This window comes from Triturus cristatus, chromosome 1_1 (genome assembly GCF_964204655.1).
Source record: "Triturus cristatus chromosome 1_1, aTriCri1.1, whole genome shotgun sequence".
In the NCBI taxonomy this organism is placed as follows: domain Eukaryota; kingdom Metazoa; phylum Chordata; class Amphibia; order Caudata; family Salamandridae; genus Triturus; species Triturus cristatus.
The window spans coordinates 1,056,815,841-1,056,833,462 of NC_140579.1; the positions used below are offsets into that span (position 1 = coordinate 1,056,815,841).

General features: G+C 52.0%; 1 long non-coding RNA gene across 6 annotated transcripts in view; it reads left to right on the forward strand.

Moving 5' to 3' along the window:
- LOC146871519 (uncharacterized) overlaps positions 1-17,622 on the forward strand; it is a 366,584-nt gene that overhangs the window by 311,395 nt on the left and 37,567 nt on the right. The window lies entirely within an intron of this gene.

Consider the following 17,622-nt stretch of genomic DNA (forward strand, 5'->3'; position numbering starts at 1 on the left):
TCACTCTCCTCCTGGGTGAAAGGCTGGGCCCTCTCCACAGTCCTTGACATGGTGCCAGAGGGAGACAATACAGCAGCAGTGGTATCGACTGACATGTTGTGCAGGCAAGTGCCCTCTCATGGGTTCTGCCTGCCTTATATCTGCATTGCTGGCCTATTTCATTTACAGGAGTACAGAGTGATTGGTCAGACTCATTTGCATCCTACGTTTCCTCCAATCCCTTTAAACATACACCAGTGACAGCCTTAGCTTCTTTCGAATTTGCAGCATCATGTCAAGTCAACAACCACTTTGCAACAATGTATAATGTGGCCAACTGCTTTTTCCAGACCACATGATGTAAAGTTTTGAACTTGAAACTCGGTATCCATGACAACCAGCATGCATTTATGCCCTAATACTTGTCCCTCATGTGTCCCCATTGTAATTTTTAAATCCCCACACAGGTACGGCGCGTTTCACACGTACCCCTAGGGCACCATCACTACAGTGATACGGCCCGTACTCACGTGTGTACGGGCCGTACACGCGTGAGTACGGCCCCTATCACTATAGTTGTGTTACCGTAGGCCATTGTGATAGGGGCCGTACTCACGCGTGTACGGGCCGTACACGCGTGAGTACGGCCCTATCACTATAGTTGTGTTACCGTAGGCCATAGTGATAGGGGCCGTACTCACGCGTGTACGGCCCGTACTCACGCATGTACAGGCCGTACACGCGTGAGTACGGCCCCTATCACTATAGTTGTGTTACCGTAGGCCATAGTGATAGGGGCCGTACTCACGCGTGTACGGCCCGTACACGCGTGAGTACGGGCCGTACACGCGTGAGTACGGCCCCTATCACAATGGCCTACGGTAACACAACTATAGTGATAGGGGCCGTACTCACGCGTGTACGGCCCGTACACGCATGAGTACAGCCCATACTCACGTGTGTACGGCCCGTACACGCGTGAGTACGGCCCCTATCACTATGGCCTACGGTAACACAACTACAGTGATAGGGGCCGTACTCACGCGTGTACGGGCCGAACACACGGCCTCAGAGCGTGTGTACTGCGTTTCACAGCTTACACTGGTGATAGGAGGCGCACACGAAAGGAATGGAGGTGTCAGACTCGCACAAGGCTGTACATCAAGTCATTGTCAGTGCAGTCCTTCATGTGCAGGGCCTAGGTGTGTCAGGCAGTGATGTGGCACATGTCTCCTCATGTTGTGGCACAATAGATGTGTGATGAGCTGTTTACACATGTCATGTGTGATGGGGCACTACGTGGCACACTTCCCCTTCACACTTTGCTCATGTGTGCATGTAGTACAAACGTGTGAAGCACTGCATCACTGGGATGGCACAGTCACCAACACCCGCAACTGTCCCCTGATGCCAGGTACACGGATAATTACACCTGACATGTGACTACCAGCGTGCCACGATGTGACTATGTCATGTGTTCCCATGAGCTTGCAGTTGGTGTTCCGTCAACTCCATCTGCTGTTGCAGCATCCAACATGTGTCTGTGTGCATATGTGCATGGCACACAATTACGCACACCATGCCACATGTGGAATCCCACGTGACATGTGTCTGCATGCATCGAACATGGTATTGCGACCTGAGGACATATCTGCGTTGTCTCAATGTCTGGGTTATCAGCATTTGACATGTACCCCTTCATGGAAAGGTGTGTGATCTGCCCTTATTAAATGACATGTGACCTGTGCGTCTAGCTTCCCGCCAGCTGTCTGTATGAGATTACATCCTTCAAATGCAGATATGTGGATGTCTGTCACTCCTGTAATGTGTCTGGCTGTTCACTTACACTGGCACACGGCTCGTTTCATGGCATGTCACGTCGACCTTGCAAATAAACTATTGTAGCTGGCTCTTCGTAGGAGTATCACCTTGCTGGCATACGTGTGCTGGATGTATTGCACAGACCAGACTCTGTATTTAGCAGATGTGTATTAGCTGTTGAACATGTGCTCATTTCATTGACATTGGTGTTGTGATGTACTCACTCTTCGTTATTCCTTCCAACTCTCTGCAGGGCACCGCCTCTCCCCCGACCAATGCCAGACCTGGGTGCCATGCGTGAACATGACTGCACCCGAAGATACTGCTTCGCGCAAGAGTTGATTGAGCGCTTGACCACCCGGCTGGAACCACACCTCCAACCGCGACACAGGTATCCTACTGCTCTGACCCCCAAGATGAAGGTGATGGCAGCCCTACATTTTTTTGCCACCGGTACCTTTCAAATTCACCATAGCTGATGTCAGTGGCATGTACCAGACAATGTTCAGCCGTGTCCTGCATGATGTTTTAGAAGCCATGTTGGAGCACCTGGATGAATTCATCCATTTTCCCACTCGTGAGCAGTTGACAGGTGTCAAGGGTGAGTTCTATGCCCTGGGAGGGATGCCTCATGTAATTGGGACCATTGATGGGACACATGTGGCTTTGGTACCACCACAGGCAAAGGAGGTAGCCTTTCGGAACCGCAAACATTATCACTCTATTAATGTCCTTGTGGTGTGTCTACCTAACATGTGGATTTCCCATGTCTGTGCCCGTTTTCCAGGGTCAGCACACGATGCCTACATCATGAGACGTAGCAGGGTGCCAGAAATGATGCTGCGGCTGCACGACAAACGAGCATGTCTTGTTGGTGGGTATACTCTGTTTGTCCTCTGTTTAGCGGTATCTTTGTATCTTACGGCATCTCCTGACCCACTTCTTCACATGATGTTTCCATGTAGGGGACTCTGGCTATCCCAACATGCCATGGCTGATGACGCCTCTCTGCAATCCCAGAACACCGTTACAACGATGCTCATGGGCAGACCAGGCGCGTGATTGAGAGGACGTTTGGCCTCCTGAAGAGCCGATTCCGGTGCCTCCACAAGACCGGCGGGTCCCTCCCATATGCCCCGGTGAAGGTCTGCAAAATCTTCCTTGTGTGCTGCATGCTGCCCAACACGGCAGTGGAGAAGGCAGTGCCACTCATCCTGGATCCTGATGAGCAGGAACATCCACCCGTGGAGGATGAAGGGCTTGGGCACTAGGAAAGGGAGGAGGAGGAGGACATCCGGAGTCAGCTCATCCGCAACTTCTTCTCATAATGGTGAGTCCCTGTGTCTGAGTGTGCACACTTTGAGCCTTGTGTGGCATGTGTTGCAATGTGTGTGTCCAGCTGACTGTGTGCTAAGTGACTTGGAGGTGTGTTCTGATGTGTCATTCAAGTGATGATGTCATTCCACACATTTTAGCTGGGACACTAATTTGTTAAATTAGCATGGTGACAACATCATTCCTGTAGAGTACATGTCCATGTCTGCCGATAACTAGCTCTTTGCTGACTTGTGGTGTGTCTGTCATCCACAGTGTCTTGCGCCTGTCGTCTGCTCGTGTCATCGTTGGCCTCCAGCTATTCCTCATGAGTATTGCAATGTGTGCTGAATCAGCGTTCCATGCACGGACATGGTGAAAAGTCATTTTGGGTAAGGAGTGCAGCAAGGCATTTTGTGGGTGGTACGTGTTTGGTTTATGTTGGGACTGCTCCTGTGCATGTTGTGGTACCATGCATACCTGTCGACTCACCATGGGGCACATGACATGTGGCATGGCTCCCATGACTTGATATTCACCCTTCCTGACAGTCATCTGTAATGTTTTGTGGAATGTGATGAAGGCATCAATGTGTGTAAAATGTCCCTCAGGAACATACGGGATGCTGATGGTGGACATAGTGTGGGACATCCCCATAAGAGGCTCAATGGTGAATTGCAGACTCTCTGTGTGGAGCAAGGGGTGTTTGGCTCACCCACTTCACTTGTGTGCCAGCCCAGTAGGTTTTTACACATCTGTGTGTTGCAGGGGGTGTCCAGTGTAGGTCCCACATGGTCAGAGACCTGTGAGTCTGTTCAAAAGGATGCATTTCCCTTAGTGTGAGCCTGAGTAATAAAGGTGTTCCTCACACTCCAAGGTGCTTCATCTCTGTCAATGCTGGTCTCTTGCCACTTTGCATGCGGCATCTCTGGCATAGTTGTGAAAGATTGTGCATAGGAGTCCATGTGTAGTTTAGCAACATGCATGCAGATCCTCATGGATAATGATCCCTATTGTGCATGAAGTCCATGGTTGTGTATGTATTTTGGCATGTTGGTCCACACAATGGGCCATCAACACCTGCTGAGGGTGTGTCTCCTGTGCGCAGCTCGGCCTTCAGTTCCCTGATCCGGTGTCATTCATCTTTGGTGTTTGTGCATGCATTGTCTCTGGGTGTGCCATGTAAAACCGGACACTCCTTCCTTTACACACGCCTGTTGCAGTTGTCCTTCTGACATCCTAGTCTTTTTGTGCAAATTGTGGAATATTTTCAAGGACATGCCACCTGCTGCTGCGGACCCTGCAGCAAGGGCCCACAGAGTATCCTCAGCTTGTCTATGCCACAGTTGGCGCCACGCGGTGGCAAAGGCTGGACCATCAGCACATGCAACGTGCACATTGCACGACCCTCATGTCCTTGCATAACCCACATCACACTACAGTCTGATGTAGCAGCCACACTCCAAGCAATGTCCATCCGCAAATCTACCGCCTGCTGTCAGACATACCCTAAGCGCACACACGACAGGTTAGCATGCTGAGTGTGCAACTCCAACTGCCTACACAGCGCTGCCACGCCTTCCAGGCCCTGTCACACCAACCAGGTCATGTCCCTCCTACTCCCCACTGGCTCTGTACCCCAGCAAAGCCATGGGAGTGGGAATCAAGGCTTCTGCATGTAGTATGGTGTCGTCATCTGGCACATGGCACAGGTATCATCTCTCAGCGTGTCAATCTACAATGTGTTCAGGACCCCCCTCTCCACCATCACATGCGCACAGCACCTCATCAGCTCAAATGCCATTGACAGCCAGGTGCTCCTCACCCTCACCAAAGACGCAGACATTGTCAGTTCCATTATTCCTGAATGCATGAGATCCATTGATGAATGGCTTTACATGAGCCACCTGAGGCTGGACTTGTACAGGACTGAGGTGATCATCTGAGGATTGTCCCCTTACAGCTGGGTCAAGTGCTTGTGTCCCACCCGCAAGAGCCCTGCACAAGCACCCAGTGGCCACACACACAAGATGGTGTGCATCATGTATTGCTCGCACACATTTGCCATGTCAGTCCACAGCATCTGTACCTCATGCTGAATGCCCTCTGCATTATGCACATGATCCACAGATAGATCCACTCCAAGGAAAGACAGACCATCCCCCATGTCCACGACAACATCCATGTCAAATACTGCCCTACCCTCTACGGAGCACGTACATGCAAACTCCCGGTAAACTTGTCCACATCCAGGATGCATCTGCACACCTCAGCTTCAACATCCTGCACCCCAGCCACCTCACCGTCCACCATAGATAGCTGCAATGGATCACTGTCTGCTGCAGGATGACCTCAACACTCCCCACCCACACTCAGGAGGCAGTCCACAGCACGATACAAAACCAACCTTGTACGTCTTGTCATACGAGACCCCGTTGGGCCATCTCCGTGCATCCGACCTTGCCCTGGCCACCATTCTTCACATCCACCGTACTCCAACATGCAGGACATAGTTCTCCCACCTGCCCACACATACCTGGGACTCCCTCCCCGGGAACCTCCACATGAGCCATGACCTCTACGCCTTAATGATAATCTTCCAAATAGGTCTGTCCGCACAGTATTGCAAGCCCCCCCTCAGCAGCTTGTGGCCATCATAAGTGAGGGTTCTGCTCCATGCCTGCTTTGAATGATACCTTGTGACCCATGTGTGTCCTGTACCAGACTCAGATCCCAGGGTATGGCTGGCTGGAGTTAGTTCAACACACAGGCATAGTTTGACATTTACACACACATATGTTGTGGAATTACGCTACATGACAGCAACGTCTCATGAACCAAATAATATTTTTATTTGCGGTGGGGTACGTGTTTTGGTAGGTGAAATTAGGTGCTCTACCGGGGGAATAGAATCCAAAGTTCACAGGGGGAGATGGTATCCTTGGCATTGGAAGTCATCAGAGTCCAGAGCACAGTATTGGTCATCATTGGTCAGACTGTGACCAGCAATTCCATGTGGCAGAGAAGGTCATTGGATGAGGTGCTACTGTTACGCCAGAGGGCCAGGTGCCAGGCCAGGTGACCTGGGATATGTTGATGGTCCGCTGACTCTCACGGTCTTTTCCGTGGACGACCCACCTTCCTCCGGGGATCCTCAGATGCAGGCCTTGACGATGTTTGGGACGCTCCGTCGGATGAGTCCTCCCCCTCCTCCTCCCTCCCTGTGGCTGGTGCTGGTCTGCGCCTGCTGTCACAGGGAGGGTTGCCCATGTTGTCGGCAATCCGACGGAGTGAATGGCTCATGTCCCTTTGCACCGCCAGGAGCTCAGCCTGTCTTGCCTCCATCCGTCCTTGGTGTTGTCGTTGACTGGCATGTTGCTCGGCCTGCATGTTCTTGATCTCGTTGAGGGTCCCCTGCATCTCTGTGAGTCTTGACACTACCTGGCTGATGCCCCTGGTGTCACGCCGGTATGTGTCCAGGATGTGGCGTATGTGGGACATACCGGTTCCCTCAGCTGGCTGGTCAGGTTCGCGCCTCCGCCTGCCTCCACTCCCACCACCCCTGCCCACTTGAGCCTGGCCTGCCGTTGTGGGCACATCGGGTCTACGGGACCCCTGAGGGATGGCATTTGCAGGGTTGCCTGCCTCCTCCTGGGTGCCCGGAGAACCTTGTCCCTCCTGGTCAGACTGGCTCTGTTGTTCAGTGCGAGCAGGGCTCCTGGGTGTCTCCTGGGATGTGGCAGCAATGGGGGTGGTGGTTGGCACAGATGTACCTGACGCAGGTGCTGCAGGGGCTTGGGCACCAGAGGGGCCAGGTTGGTCGGGGTCATCCACGGAGTGGTGAGAGTCGTCGCTGCCGGTGGGGTCATCTTCACGCCGATCCGGGGGCTGTGATTGTTCCCCCCCAATGTTGGGGGGAGATCCACGACGTTGCCCTGTGTGTGAGAGAGAGACAATGTTAATGCTGTTTCATGCGACAGCCATGTTTCATACATATTCATGGTGTCACAGTTCCTCCAGGTAGTTGAATGTGCCTAGCATTCCTCTCAATGTCCACTTGGGGATGGGTATGTTGCGGGGGACATATTGAGATGTTCTCCTGAGTGTTTGACCTGTAGAATTTTGGCTAGGATGCTTATTTGGCTATGGATTGGTCTTGTGTCACATGTCCATTGTGAGAGTGTGTAAATCCGTTGCCTGCCCTGGGGGTGTGTGCTTGTGTAAGGGGGGTGTGTGTGACCGGGCCTGCTGTTGGGTGTAGTGTGATTTGTCATTGGGTCTCCCAGGTGATGTGTCTGTTCCCTCATGGTGAATGCAGGCATGGCAGTGAGTGTGAGTTCCTGTGCTAGTTACCTGTGCTTGTGGAGTTGGTGTTTGAGTGTACAGTGGTCCCAGGAAGGCCTTGTGCTGCATACAGCAGGGCCAAGTGTCAGCTACCTTGTCAGTACTTTGCCAGTCCCTGTGCATTGTGCATGGGTATGTACCTATGCCATATGGGCTGAGGGCATTGGTGTCTGCTTCTCATTTTCACAATGTGTTGTGTGAGGCCCACCCTCCCAGCCTCCTGGGTCATCCAGTCTTGGGTTTATGGTTGGTGTAGCCTGGGACATGGCATTGGCTTGATTTGTGAATGGTGCATGGAGACGTTGGTGGCATGAGCGTGGTTTTTGAGTGTGGTTGTGTGCGGTGAGAGCTTGGGGAAAGTTGCGTGCATTTTGTGTATTTGTGGTGTGGATGGCATTCCCCCCATGTTACGTCAGTTGTTTGTGTACTCACCAGGCTCTGCGACTCCTTGGACTCCGTGTACTCCCACCGGCGGAAGCGTGGCCATCACCTTCTCCTCCCAGGGATGGTAGTGTACGGGTCTGCGGGGCAGCCCGCCTCCAGTGATGTTACTCTGGGCGTATTCCTCATTCATCTTCCTCTTGACTGCCCTGCGCAGATCGTACCACCTGGCTTGGCATTCATGCCTGGTCCTTCGGATGGGCGCAACAGCATTCACCTTATCGACGATCCTCTGCCACAGGCTGGTTTTTTGGGCTATGCTGGTCTGTCTGACCAATGTTCCAAACAGCTGTGGCTCGACTCTGATGACTTCGTTGACAAGGAGCTCCAGCTCCGCCCTTGTGAACTTTGGATTCTTGTCTGTGGGCATGGTGTGGGGTGTGGGTGTGGATGGTTGTGGGTGTGAATGTGACGGTGTGTGTGTGAATGTGAGTGGGGGTGTTTGTGAAGGAGGTTGTGTGAAGGTGTGTGAGTTAAGGTGTAGTTAAGGGGTCAGTAAGGTGCAGTTGTTTGTGTGTGGGGTCTGGCAGCAGTGGGTCTGTTGCAATGGCTCATGGGTTGTGTGTGTGGGCCCTTTTTATTGGTCTATTTTTGGGTGTGGCTGTGTTTGAATTTTGGTGGGTGTGTTATAAGAGGTGGTTGTGAGTTTGGGCCTCTGTTTGGACGTGCCAGGTCAGTCTTTGAGATGTATTTTGTCATGTAGACGTGTTTTGTGGTGTGCGAGTCGAATTGACCCTCCTTGTGCTATTTTACAGTATCCTGGTTCTGTACGAGTATTTTTCGCGCAGGTACGGTCCGTACATACGCGATGCTGGGTGAGGGTGCTGGGGTACGGGCTTGGGGTGCTGCGCGTACATGCGGTGGGGGTACGGCGCATACAGGTGCGGGCCTGGGGCGGTGGGGGTACGGCGCGTACAGGTGCGGGCCTGGGGCGGTGGGGGTACGGCCGCTTACAGGTGCGGGCCTGGGGTACCCACGTACATGGGGGGGTACGGCGCGTACATGCGGGGGTATGGCGCGTACAGGTGCGGGCCTAGGGCGGTGGGGGTACGGCGCGTACAGGTGCGGGCCTAGGGCAGGGGGGGTACGGCACGTACAGGTGCGGGCCTGGGGCGGTGGGGGTACGGCGCGTACAGCTGTGGGTCTGGGGTACCCGCGTACATGGGGGGGTACGGCGCATACATGCGGGGGTACGGCGCGTACAGGTGCGGGCCTGGAGTACCCGCGTACATGGGGGGGTACGGCACGTACATGCGGGGGTACGGCGCGTACATGTGGTGGTACGGCGCGTACTGGGGGGGTACGGCGCGTACATGCGGGGGTACGGCACGTACAGGTGCGGGCCTAGGGCGGTGGGGGTAGGGCACGTACAGGTGCGGGCCTGGGGCAGTGGGGGTACGGCGCATACAGGTGCGGGCCTGGGGTACCCGCGTACATGGGGGGGTACGGTGCCTACATGCGGGGGTACGGCGCGTACAGGTGCGGGCCTGGAGTACCCGCGTACATGGGGGGGTACGGCGCATACATGTGGGGGTACGGCACATACTGGGGGGTACGGCACGTACAGATGTGGGCCTGGGGTACCCACGTACATGGGGGTTTGGCGCGTACATGCGGGGGTACGGCGCGTACAGGTGTGGGCCTGGAGTACCCGCGTACATGGGGAGGGTATGGCGCGTACATGCGGGAGTACGCCGCGTACTGGGGGGTACGGCACGTACAGGTGCAGGCCTGGGGTACCCGTGTACATGGGGGGGTACGGCGCGTACATGCGGGGGTACAGCGCATACTGGGGGGAGTACGGCGCGTACAGGTGCGGGCCTGGGGTACCCGCGTACATGGGGGGTACGGTGCATACATGTGGGGGTACGGCACGTATAGGTGCGGGCCTGGAGTACCCGCGTACATGGGGGGGTACGGCGCGTACATGCGGGGGTACGGCGCGTACTGGGGGGTACGGCGCGTACAGGTGTGGGCCTGGGGTACAGTGCGGACAGGGGGGTGTACGGTGCTGACATATTGGGGGGTGGGGGGCTGTACGGCTCGTACACGGGCACAAGTTTACCCGTGTACATGTGTGCTACTGCGTTGGCTCCGTACGGGGCCTTTTACATGCGGTTGTGTATTCGGACGGGCGGTGCGAATCGTACTTGCGCGCTCGGACTTTTGTTTTACGATTTGCACGTAAAAATGTCCAGCCCCCTCTCGTACACTTTTCACGAGGCCATTCGGACGTGAAAAATTCCGACTCCCTCTCGTAGACATTTCCCGACGCTATTCGTAGGTATTTTTCACGTCCGAATCGTACTTGGCCGTTTGTACGGTACTTGTACGATTCGTACGTGAAAAAATACGGATATGAGTCGTACGCAAATTTTTTTACAGGATCGGAATTGGCACCTTAGTAGTAGTAAAGTTAGGATTTTGTCTTATGTTTGACTTAAGACAAACTTAAGTTTGACTTAAGACAGACTTAAGACCGACTTAAGACAGACTTAAGACCGACTTAAGACAGACTTAAGACAAGTGTATGTTTTAGCACGCATGCTTTTGTGTTGTAATGGCATGCATGGTAAATGCATTTGCGTGGTAAAAGAATGCATTGTGATCGTTGTAGGGGTACTAGTGTAGCAATAGACACATTGTAATGGCACACATGGTATTACTATGCATAGTACCGTCATACATTCTTTGCAGAGTGTACATATGCAGAAGGGCATGAGTAACAAGCAGGATGCAGGAGGCCATGAGCCCACCAGCCTCAGAGTCAGTTTCACCGAAATCCAGGATAGAGGCTGAAACATGGGAATCATAGCCTGAATACCCTGGCCTCGCTGCTCTGGAGTATAGGCCCAAAACTGCACCTTGCCCAGAACGGCTCAGATAAAAAATGAGCGCATGAGAGGGAGTCAGGTGTGACTTCGGCACGTTGATAGTGATTCCATGGCGTGCAGGAGGTTTGCCATAGTCTGAATGTGAGAAATGGCTGCCCAGGGCAAGCCCGTCTTTAACAGCCAATCATTGCGGAAGGGAAGACTAGATTCCCCAGCCTCCGCAGATGAGCTGCAGCCATCACTTTGGTGACCACCAGAGGGGCGCTGGTAAGGGCGAAATAGAGCATGGCAAACTAAAAGTGTTTTCGGCCCACAGTGAACAGCAAGTAACGTATGTGGGCAGACAGGACAGAGATGTAAAAATATGCATCCTGCAAGTCCAACGCTACCTTCTAGTCTCCCGGATCTAGGGTAGACAGAACTTGGGTGAGTGCAAGCATTTTGAACTTCTACTTTTTTAGCAAAGAAGTTTAGAAGATGAAGGTATAGGATAGACGATGTCATTTGTTTTTCCTTGGCACCAGAAAGTAGCGGAAGTAACAACCTGGACCTTCTTCTGATGCAGGCACCCGCTTCATGGCTCCCTTGTCCAAGACATCTTGCACTTCACGATGGAGCAAGGAGGGATGGTCCTTCATCAGCTGATTATAAGTGGGTGGCATGGTGGCGGGGTAGTTGCAACAAGAAGGGAGTAGCCCCTTTGAATGATCTCGAGGACCCAGTGGTCTGATGTCACTGACTGCTAGTGGGGCAGGTGATGGTGTATCCTGTCTCCCACTGGGTATCAATGATGGTCAGAGGGCAAGTAAAAGAGGCTTGGTGGTGCAGTGACCCAACCTATAACCGCCTGTTCTAAGTTGTCTATGGGATGCGCGTATTCGGTTACGAAAAGGCTGGGAAGCCTGTTGGCCGTGGTGGCTGAAAGAGAATGTGCATGGTTGGAGGGCCCCTCTGTGGCCACAAAATGGGTGAAAGGGAGACTGGGATAGTCAAGGGGCCATAGACAAACCAAAGAACCTGGTCCTTACAGTGCTCCAGCGCTGAGTCTGCCTTCTGTCCAAAAAGGTGAGAGCCATCAATGGGCATGTCCATGAGGGAAGCCTGGCATCCACTGAGTCAGTTGTGCTGAGCACACAGCCGATGGTGAACTTAGCTGCATCTCTCCGATCAGCAATAGCCTGGGTGAATATGGCTCAGGCCTCCTCCGGGACCATAGGCAGCACTTATGCAACTGAGGCCCATATCGTATGGGAATAATGGCCACTGAGGGCAACGGAAGGTCCAAAACCTCAGCCACCCTACGCACCACTATTTAAAACCAGGCTCCCTCCTATGTAGCCACAGTAGGAGGAGAGACCCATCCAGTGTCAGGTGAGGAGTCTACCCACTGGCCTCCACCAGTTTCTCCTATTCGTTCTGGTTCTCCTCATCGGGGAGCTAGTCACCATAAGGGCCCATAGACCCCTTCCATTAATTTCCCTCTCCAGTATCTATCAAACAAATAAGTCACTGGCTCCACACCGGGAAGCATGGGCCCTGTCGGTGTCGGCAACACCTATCCGTCTCCGTCTCGGGAATAACAATGGGGACAGCTTCACCTCCGAGCGCCAGGGGTGTCAGCACATGAAGCGGGCACCGGGGAAGGTCTTGCTTTGGCCGTAGGTTCCGCTCCGGATCCAGCATGGGATCTATGGGGCTCAACTGGCGCGGAAGGTGAACCAGGTGGTGTGGATTCAGAAGCGGCCTCTTCCGCATCCGTGGGGCCCAAAGGTGCTCCAGTGCGGCCTGGGCCCCCCAAATATGAGGTGCATGGCCTCATAGAACTCTTTCAACTATGCAGGTGTTGCTTTGGCAAAACTGAGTTCAGGTTCCACCGACTCACGGGGCCTGGAGTGCTGACGCTTCCTGGTCTCGTTAGAAGACTCCGACAAATGCAGAGAAGTTGAAGACCTCTTCAACGTCTTGGATTTTTTATGTTTGTTTGGAGTACGAAAATGACCCCTGGGAAGGGCTCCGCTAACGGTCCTGAGACCATCTGCGCAATTGGGACCTCAAACGTTGGGCAGCGAGGAACTGCGGGAGCGCTCCCTCAGTGCCTTCGGATGTATGGCGCAGCAGGCCTTGGAGTCGTAGTCTCACTCCAAGCACAACAAACACACAAAGTGGGGCCCTGTCACTGACATTTGCCTTTGACAGGCCCCACTTGGTTTAAGACCAGTCGGTTTCTTGGGTGATATACCGCACACCAGGATACAAATTCCCCTGTGCTATCTGGCACAGAAAGGAAAGAACTGTTGTCAGTGCCTCTAAATAGGCACCGCAAACGTCACTTCCGGGGAGGACGGCGCTGATGTGGAGCCGAATGACACCACCTACCACCTTGCGTGGTCACCGACTTACAACCTGCACACGGGCAATGACACGTTTGGTGCATTAATGTTTACAGCTCACTTCACAGCAGCTCCTCCTGCCATATGGGCGTCGCTGACTTTCCCCTGTACACATGCAACAACCCGATTGGTGCAGCAGCTGCCTCCTCACACCTTGCTACAGGGATCCAATTGCCAGGATCCACCACTGGACCTCGCTCACTCCAGCACTCTCCTCTCCCTCACATGGCACACTGGTCTTGTCAAGCAGGCAAGTACTGGTGCTCTAGGCTCCACAGGAAGGTGGTCTTGAATTCCCTGGGTGATGTTCTCTCACCCAGCTGTGAGACTGGCAGGCCTTGACCCCAAGTCCTGGTCACACACAGAATTCTTGCAGAACTTCTCCTCGCACAGCCTGGCTGGCTGCTTGACAATTGACAATTTTGGGGGCCTGAAGCTTCCCTTCTTATACTACACTTTCAGAAACCAAATGTGATTTAGAATCTGAGGCTTTGAGAGTTATGTTGGGGGTCTGCTTCATTTGAAGTGCCCATTCCTCTGCCCTTCTTCCACAAAGCTGTGGAAGAAGGATCAACTTAAATTCAAATAGCCCCGCAGCACAGGCCATGGGATTGATGAGAAGTTCACACCTAGATGTCAGTCACAATATGTGTATCAATAGATCACCCCATGGCCTCAGCCCTACTCTTTAGGATTTTCTTATCAGCCCCATCTCCTTCCTGAGATGTGCTCAGGCTCCTTCCCAATGGCCTCCCTCTGAATCAAAGAAGACCCTTTGAAGTGTACTGAGGAGCTTGGCTCTCCATTCCTCCAGTGTGTCTCACCCAGCATAATGGAATGCAGAAATCCACAAATCTGTGTCGGGGGGATTCCTCTATCTCCTCTCATCATGTTTCTCCAGTCAGCCCTGGGTTTCACAAAATGGAACTCAGAGGCTTCCCTATATTGTACCATTCACAGGGAATCAAACACCCAGCACATGCATAAATCATACATGCACTGCACAGAACTACATCTTCCATGCTATAAGTTTTTATTTGTATTTGTTCCCACTCATCTGGTACGGCGCAATGTATATTCTAGGACTATAAAATCCTGAAGCCTTATGGTAGGTATTGCACACAATATGTGGTGCAGATTTACTGTTTTGTTGCAAGAAAGTAATTACAGCTGAGTGTCCTAAGTGTACCCTAGCTTCTCTCATCAGTACCCTTGTCACAGTTGAACTGGTAGCTTCCGCAACCACCCTTTCGCAATACTGAAAGGCAAAGATATCTATCCATATTCAACCCAGTTAAAGCTTATAAGCTACCTCCGGTATCCACCGCTGGAATCCAGCGAAGCAGCTGGCTAGAGGACAATGACGGGCATATCGGTCATGCACAATTCAGGTAAAAGAGTGTTTGGCTAAGTGCAAGGAGTGTTCTTCAACATATTCTTCTTGGGCACTCTGTAACAAAGGCTTCTTTATTCATGCCATATCAGTTCACCCACTGTGCTTGGGGTCACACTGGGCATCTGCTGTTCAGCTCACGAACACTGAGAGATTGGTCCCAGTTAGTGTTTGTTCCCTCATCCGATTACCCCAAAGGGTTGCTCACCACAGAGTCATTCCTCAGGTTTCCAGCATATCCATATATTATCCTCCTCCTCCTCCACCCCCCCCCCCCCCCCACCACACTTTTAGGATGTCCCGTTCAGAATCTACTTCTTCCATGAAGGGGTCTGAACTTCCAGAATATTGCTCAATCCTGCCTCTCCCTTCATGGGGACCCATGAAGAAAGGCTTCCCATCAGCTGCGAGTACGTATAGTTTGGCAGAAAATAGAGCATAGTGTACCTCACACTCACAAGGTCTGCATTTCACATCAGTGAAGGAGGTCCTCTGTTGATGGACAGCCTCTGTGAACTATCACACCTTCATTCTTCTCTACCAGTGTGTGTTCTTCCTCTCTGGCCATCCGCAGGATACATTTTTAAGTCGTGCCTAGTGCAGTGCGCATGCTCTGCTCTATGGGAGGCTTCTTGTGAGGGCTCAAAACTTCCTAGAGACTTCTCCGTGTGGGTCTGGCAACTCCCACACATACCATTGGCCTTTATGTGTGGGTGTCAATAATGAAAGCAAGCATTTGGCCAAAGACGGGTGCATGTCCCGTCTTTTCTCTAAACGTTCACTCCCACAGCGTTTGGGTCTCGGGAGCGAGTAGCAGCGCGCAGGCTGGCAGCTGAACTCCAGGTGTCTCAGGTTACACGCAACCCGCCGCGCTTTCGCTTTTGTTTTGTTTTTTTGGGATATTTTGCTTTCATTAGGCACTCTTGATGATGATACAAGTCGGTGTGGCCTCTGAAATATGAATCCACAGCCAAATAAGGGACCCGACAGCACAGATGACTGTTTTGTTCTGCAAACAGCAAGTTTTTTTTTGAAGATCCAGCCAGCTGTACAGTAATCGGATTTTGTCTCAAGGCATCACAGTTGGCTAGAGCTGAACAGGCCTCCAGGGGTGCGCGCTCTACAGGGCCAGGCCTTTAAATAAAGGGTCTTGGAAACTGGACCTGGTTCGGCATTGGCTGGTTCACGCGCCACTCCCACTTGTTTGACCGAAATATGTGTAGTTTCAGTCAAGATGTCAAGCTGTGACCTGATAGTGCTGTGACGTACACTGCTTCACGAGCCGGGTCAGGGAGCTCCTCGGCTTTGGAAATAATAGTGTGCAGTTTGCAAGTTTCTCTTCTGTCTGTGCAAGTCAGTGCTTTCGACATGTATTGCGGAAGACGAGCACATGAGGAATTTATTGCAGCACGAGCGCGCGTCGGATTGGACATTCTTTGTAAATAAAATAAATGCATCTTCCCCGCCTCTGGCGCCAAAATGTCAGCAAATGCGACATTATTATCAGAGCACAAGATATATTTTGCTTGGTGGATGCGTGCAGGAGAGACCTCATGAAGTCACAACATGAACCCAACGGCCTCCGTACAATCGTTGTAAATGATATGTTGCGCTAAAAATAAAGTCTCTGCCGCTACGTGTCATCACAAAAGACCGAGTCCGGGGGCTTGAAGCTCCACGTTTTCTTCGAGCGCCTGTCCCACATAAAAGCTGGAGGGCAGAAGAGGCCACCTGTGGCCATAAACAATGGATAAAAAATGGCGCGCAGTGGGTAGGCTCCCCCCTCCCCCTAGCACAGCCCTGACCGTCATTGTCACATAGCAGGCATATGACCCAGGTTATTGTCTGACTCATACCTGTCAACTTGAAAACAAATCTCACCGTGTGAGGAGGAGGGGCGGCGCTCGTGTCGAGAAGTACCTAAGAGGCACTTTTGAACCCCACTCTGCCTCCAAGCCTCTCTTCACAAAAACAAGCATTTGCGATGCAAAATGTCTTGCATTTACGCAAGTTTGAGCTCTTGACATTGCAAATGACAATGCTTTTTATGTTTGTTTTCGCTTTTAAAACCTAAATAAAAGGCATTGTCATTTACAATGCCAATAGCTTAAACTTACGTAAAAGCGAGACCTATTGTATTGCAAATGCTTGTTTTTCTTGGTAGTGCAGGGGCCTTGTTAAAGTTGTTATAACTGTTATAGGAAGTGCTCAAGGTGGTGGCTGTCACACCAGAACAAAATGGGCACTTTTTAGGACATACCAAAGTGACAGTCTCTGAGGGGGCACCTTTTCTGCTACATATTTTCCTTAGAAGGTCACCATGCAATTTATTTCAATATTATCTGGAAGCCCTTCTACAAGTGCTATTTCTGATAGCTAGACCCTCAGAGTCTTCAGTCTTGTACTCCAAAAAGTGGACCCTTTCAGGCAAGTCTTTTACTTGCTTCTGCAATTCGTCAAGTCTACACTTGAATTCCGACAGTGTTGTCTCTGTTTCACTTATGTGCTCAGCCATTTTCCTCTCTTCCTTGTGTAGCACATCCAAATCTATCACTACAGTATCTAGTTCGAGGGCATCTCTAGTGTAAGGTCCAATATTGCGCCCTGTTTGTCTTGTTCGGTCTATCTCTCTCATCTTAGAACGCCACATTATTAGCAGTGCGGAACACTGCCTAGCATATGAAGTTGGTCCCCTTCTTGTGTGTGGCCTTGGATGCTGCTTCAGATTTAGCTTGGCTCTTTGGGCTTATCCTTAGAACTCACCATCCACCAATCATTGCCATTGTCTTATTGAATGGCATTTTGCTCTCCCCAGACTCTCTACAACTCTTCAGTCTTATTATTTGCTCGTCCAATATATAATTCTGTAGTCGAAGGTACTTAGCCATGTGCCTCACTCTCTGTGTCTTTATAGCACCTCTAGTGTTCACTCCAGTATGGGAGCCCAGGTCACTGCAGGGTTTATGTTTTCACACCAGGTATTAGTGGCCAGTTTCCAGTGCAATGAGGAGCAGCCATCCCTATTGCATTTCTCCCTGCGTGGCTTTAATCGCTGAGCTCACCACGGAGGATGCAGTACTCAATGTATCCCTGTTGTTCCTTGACC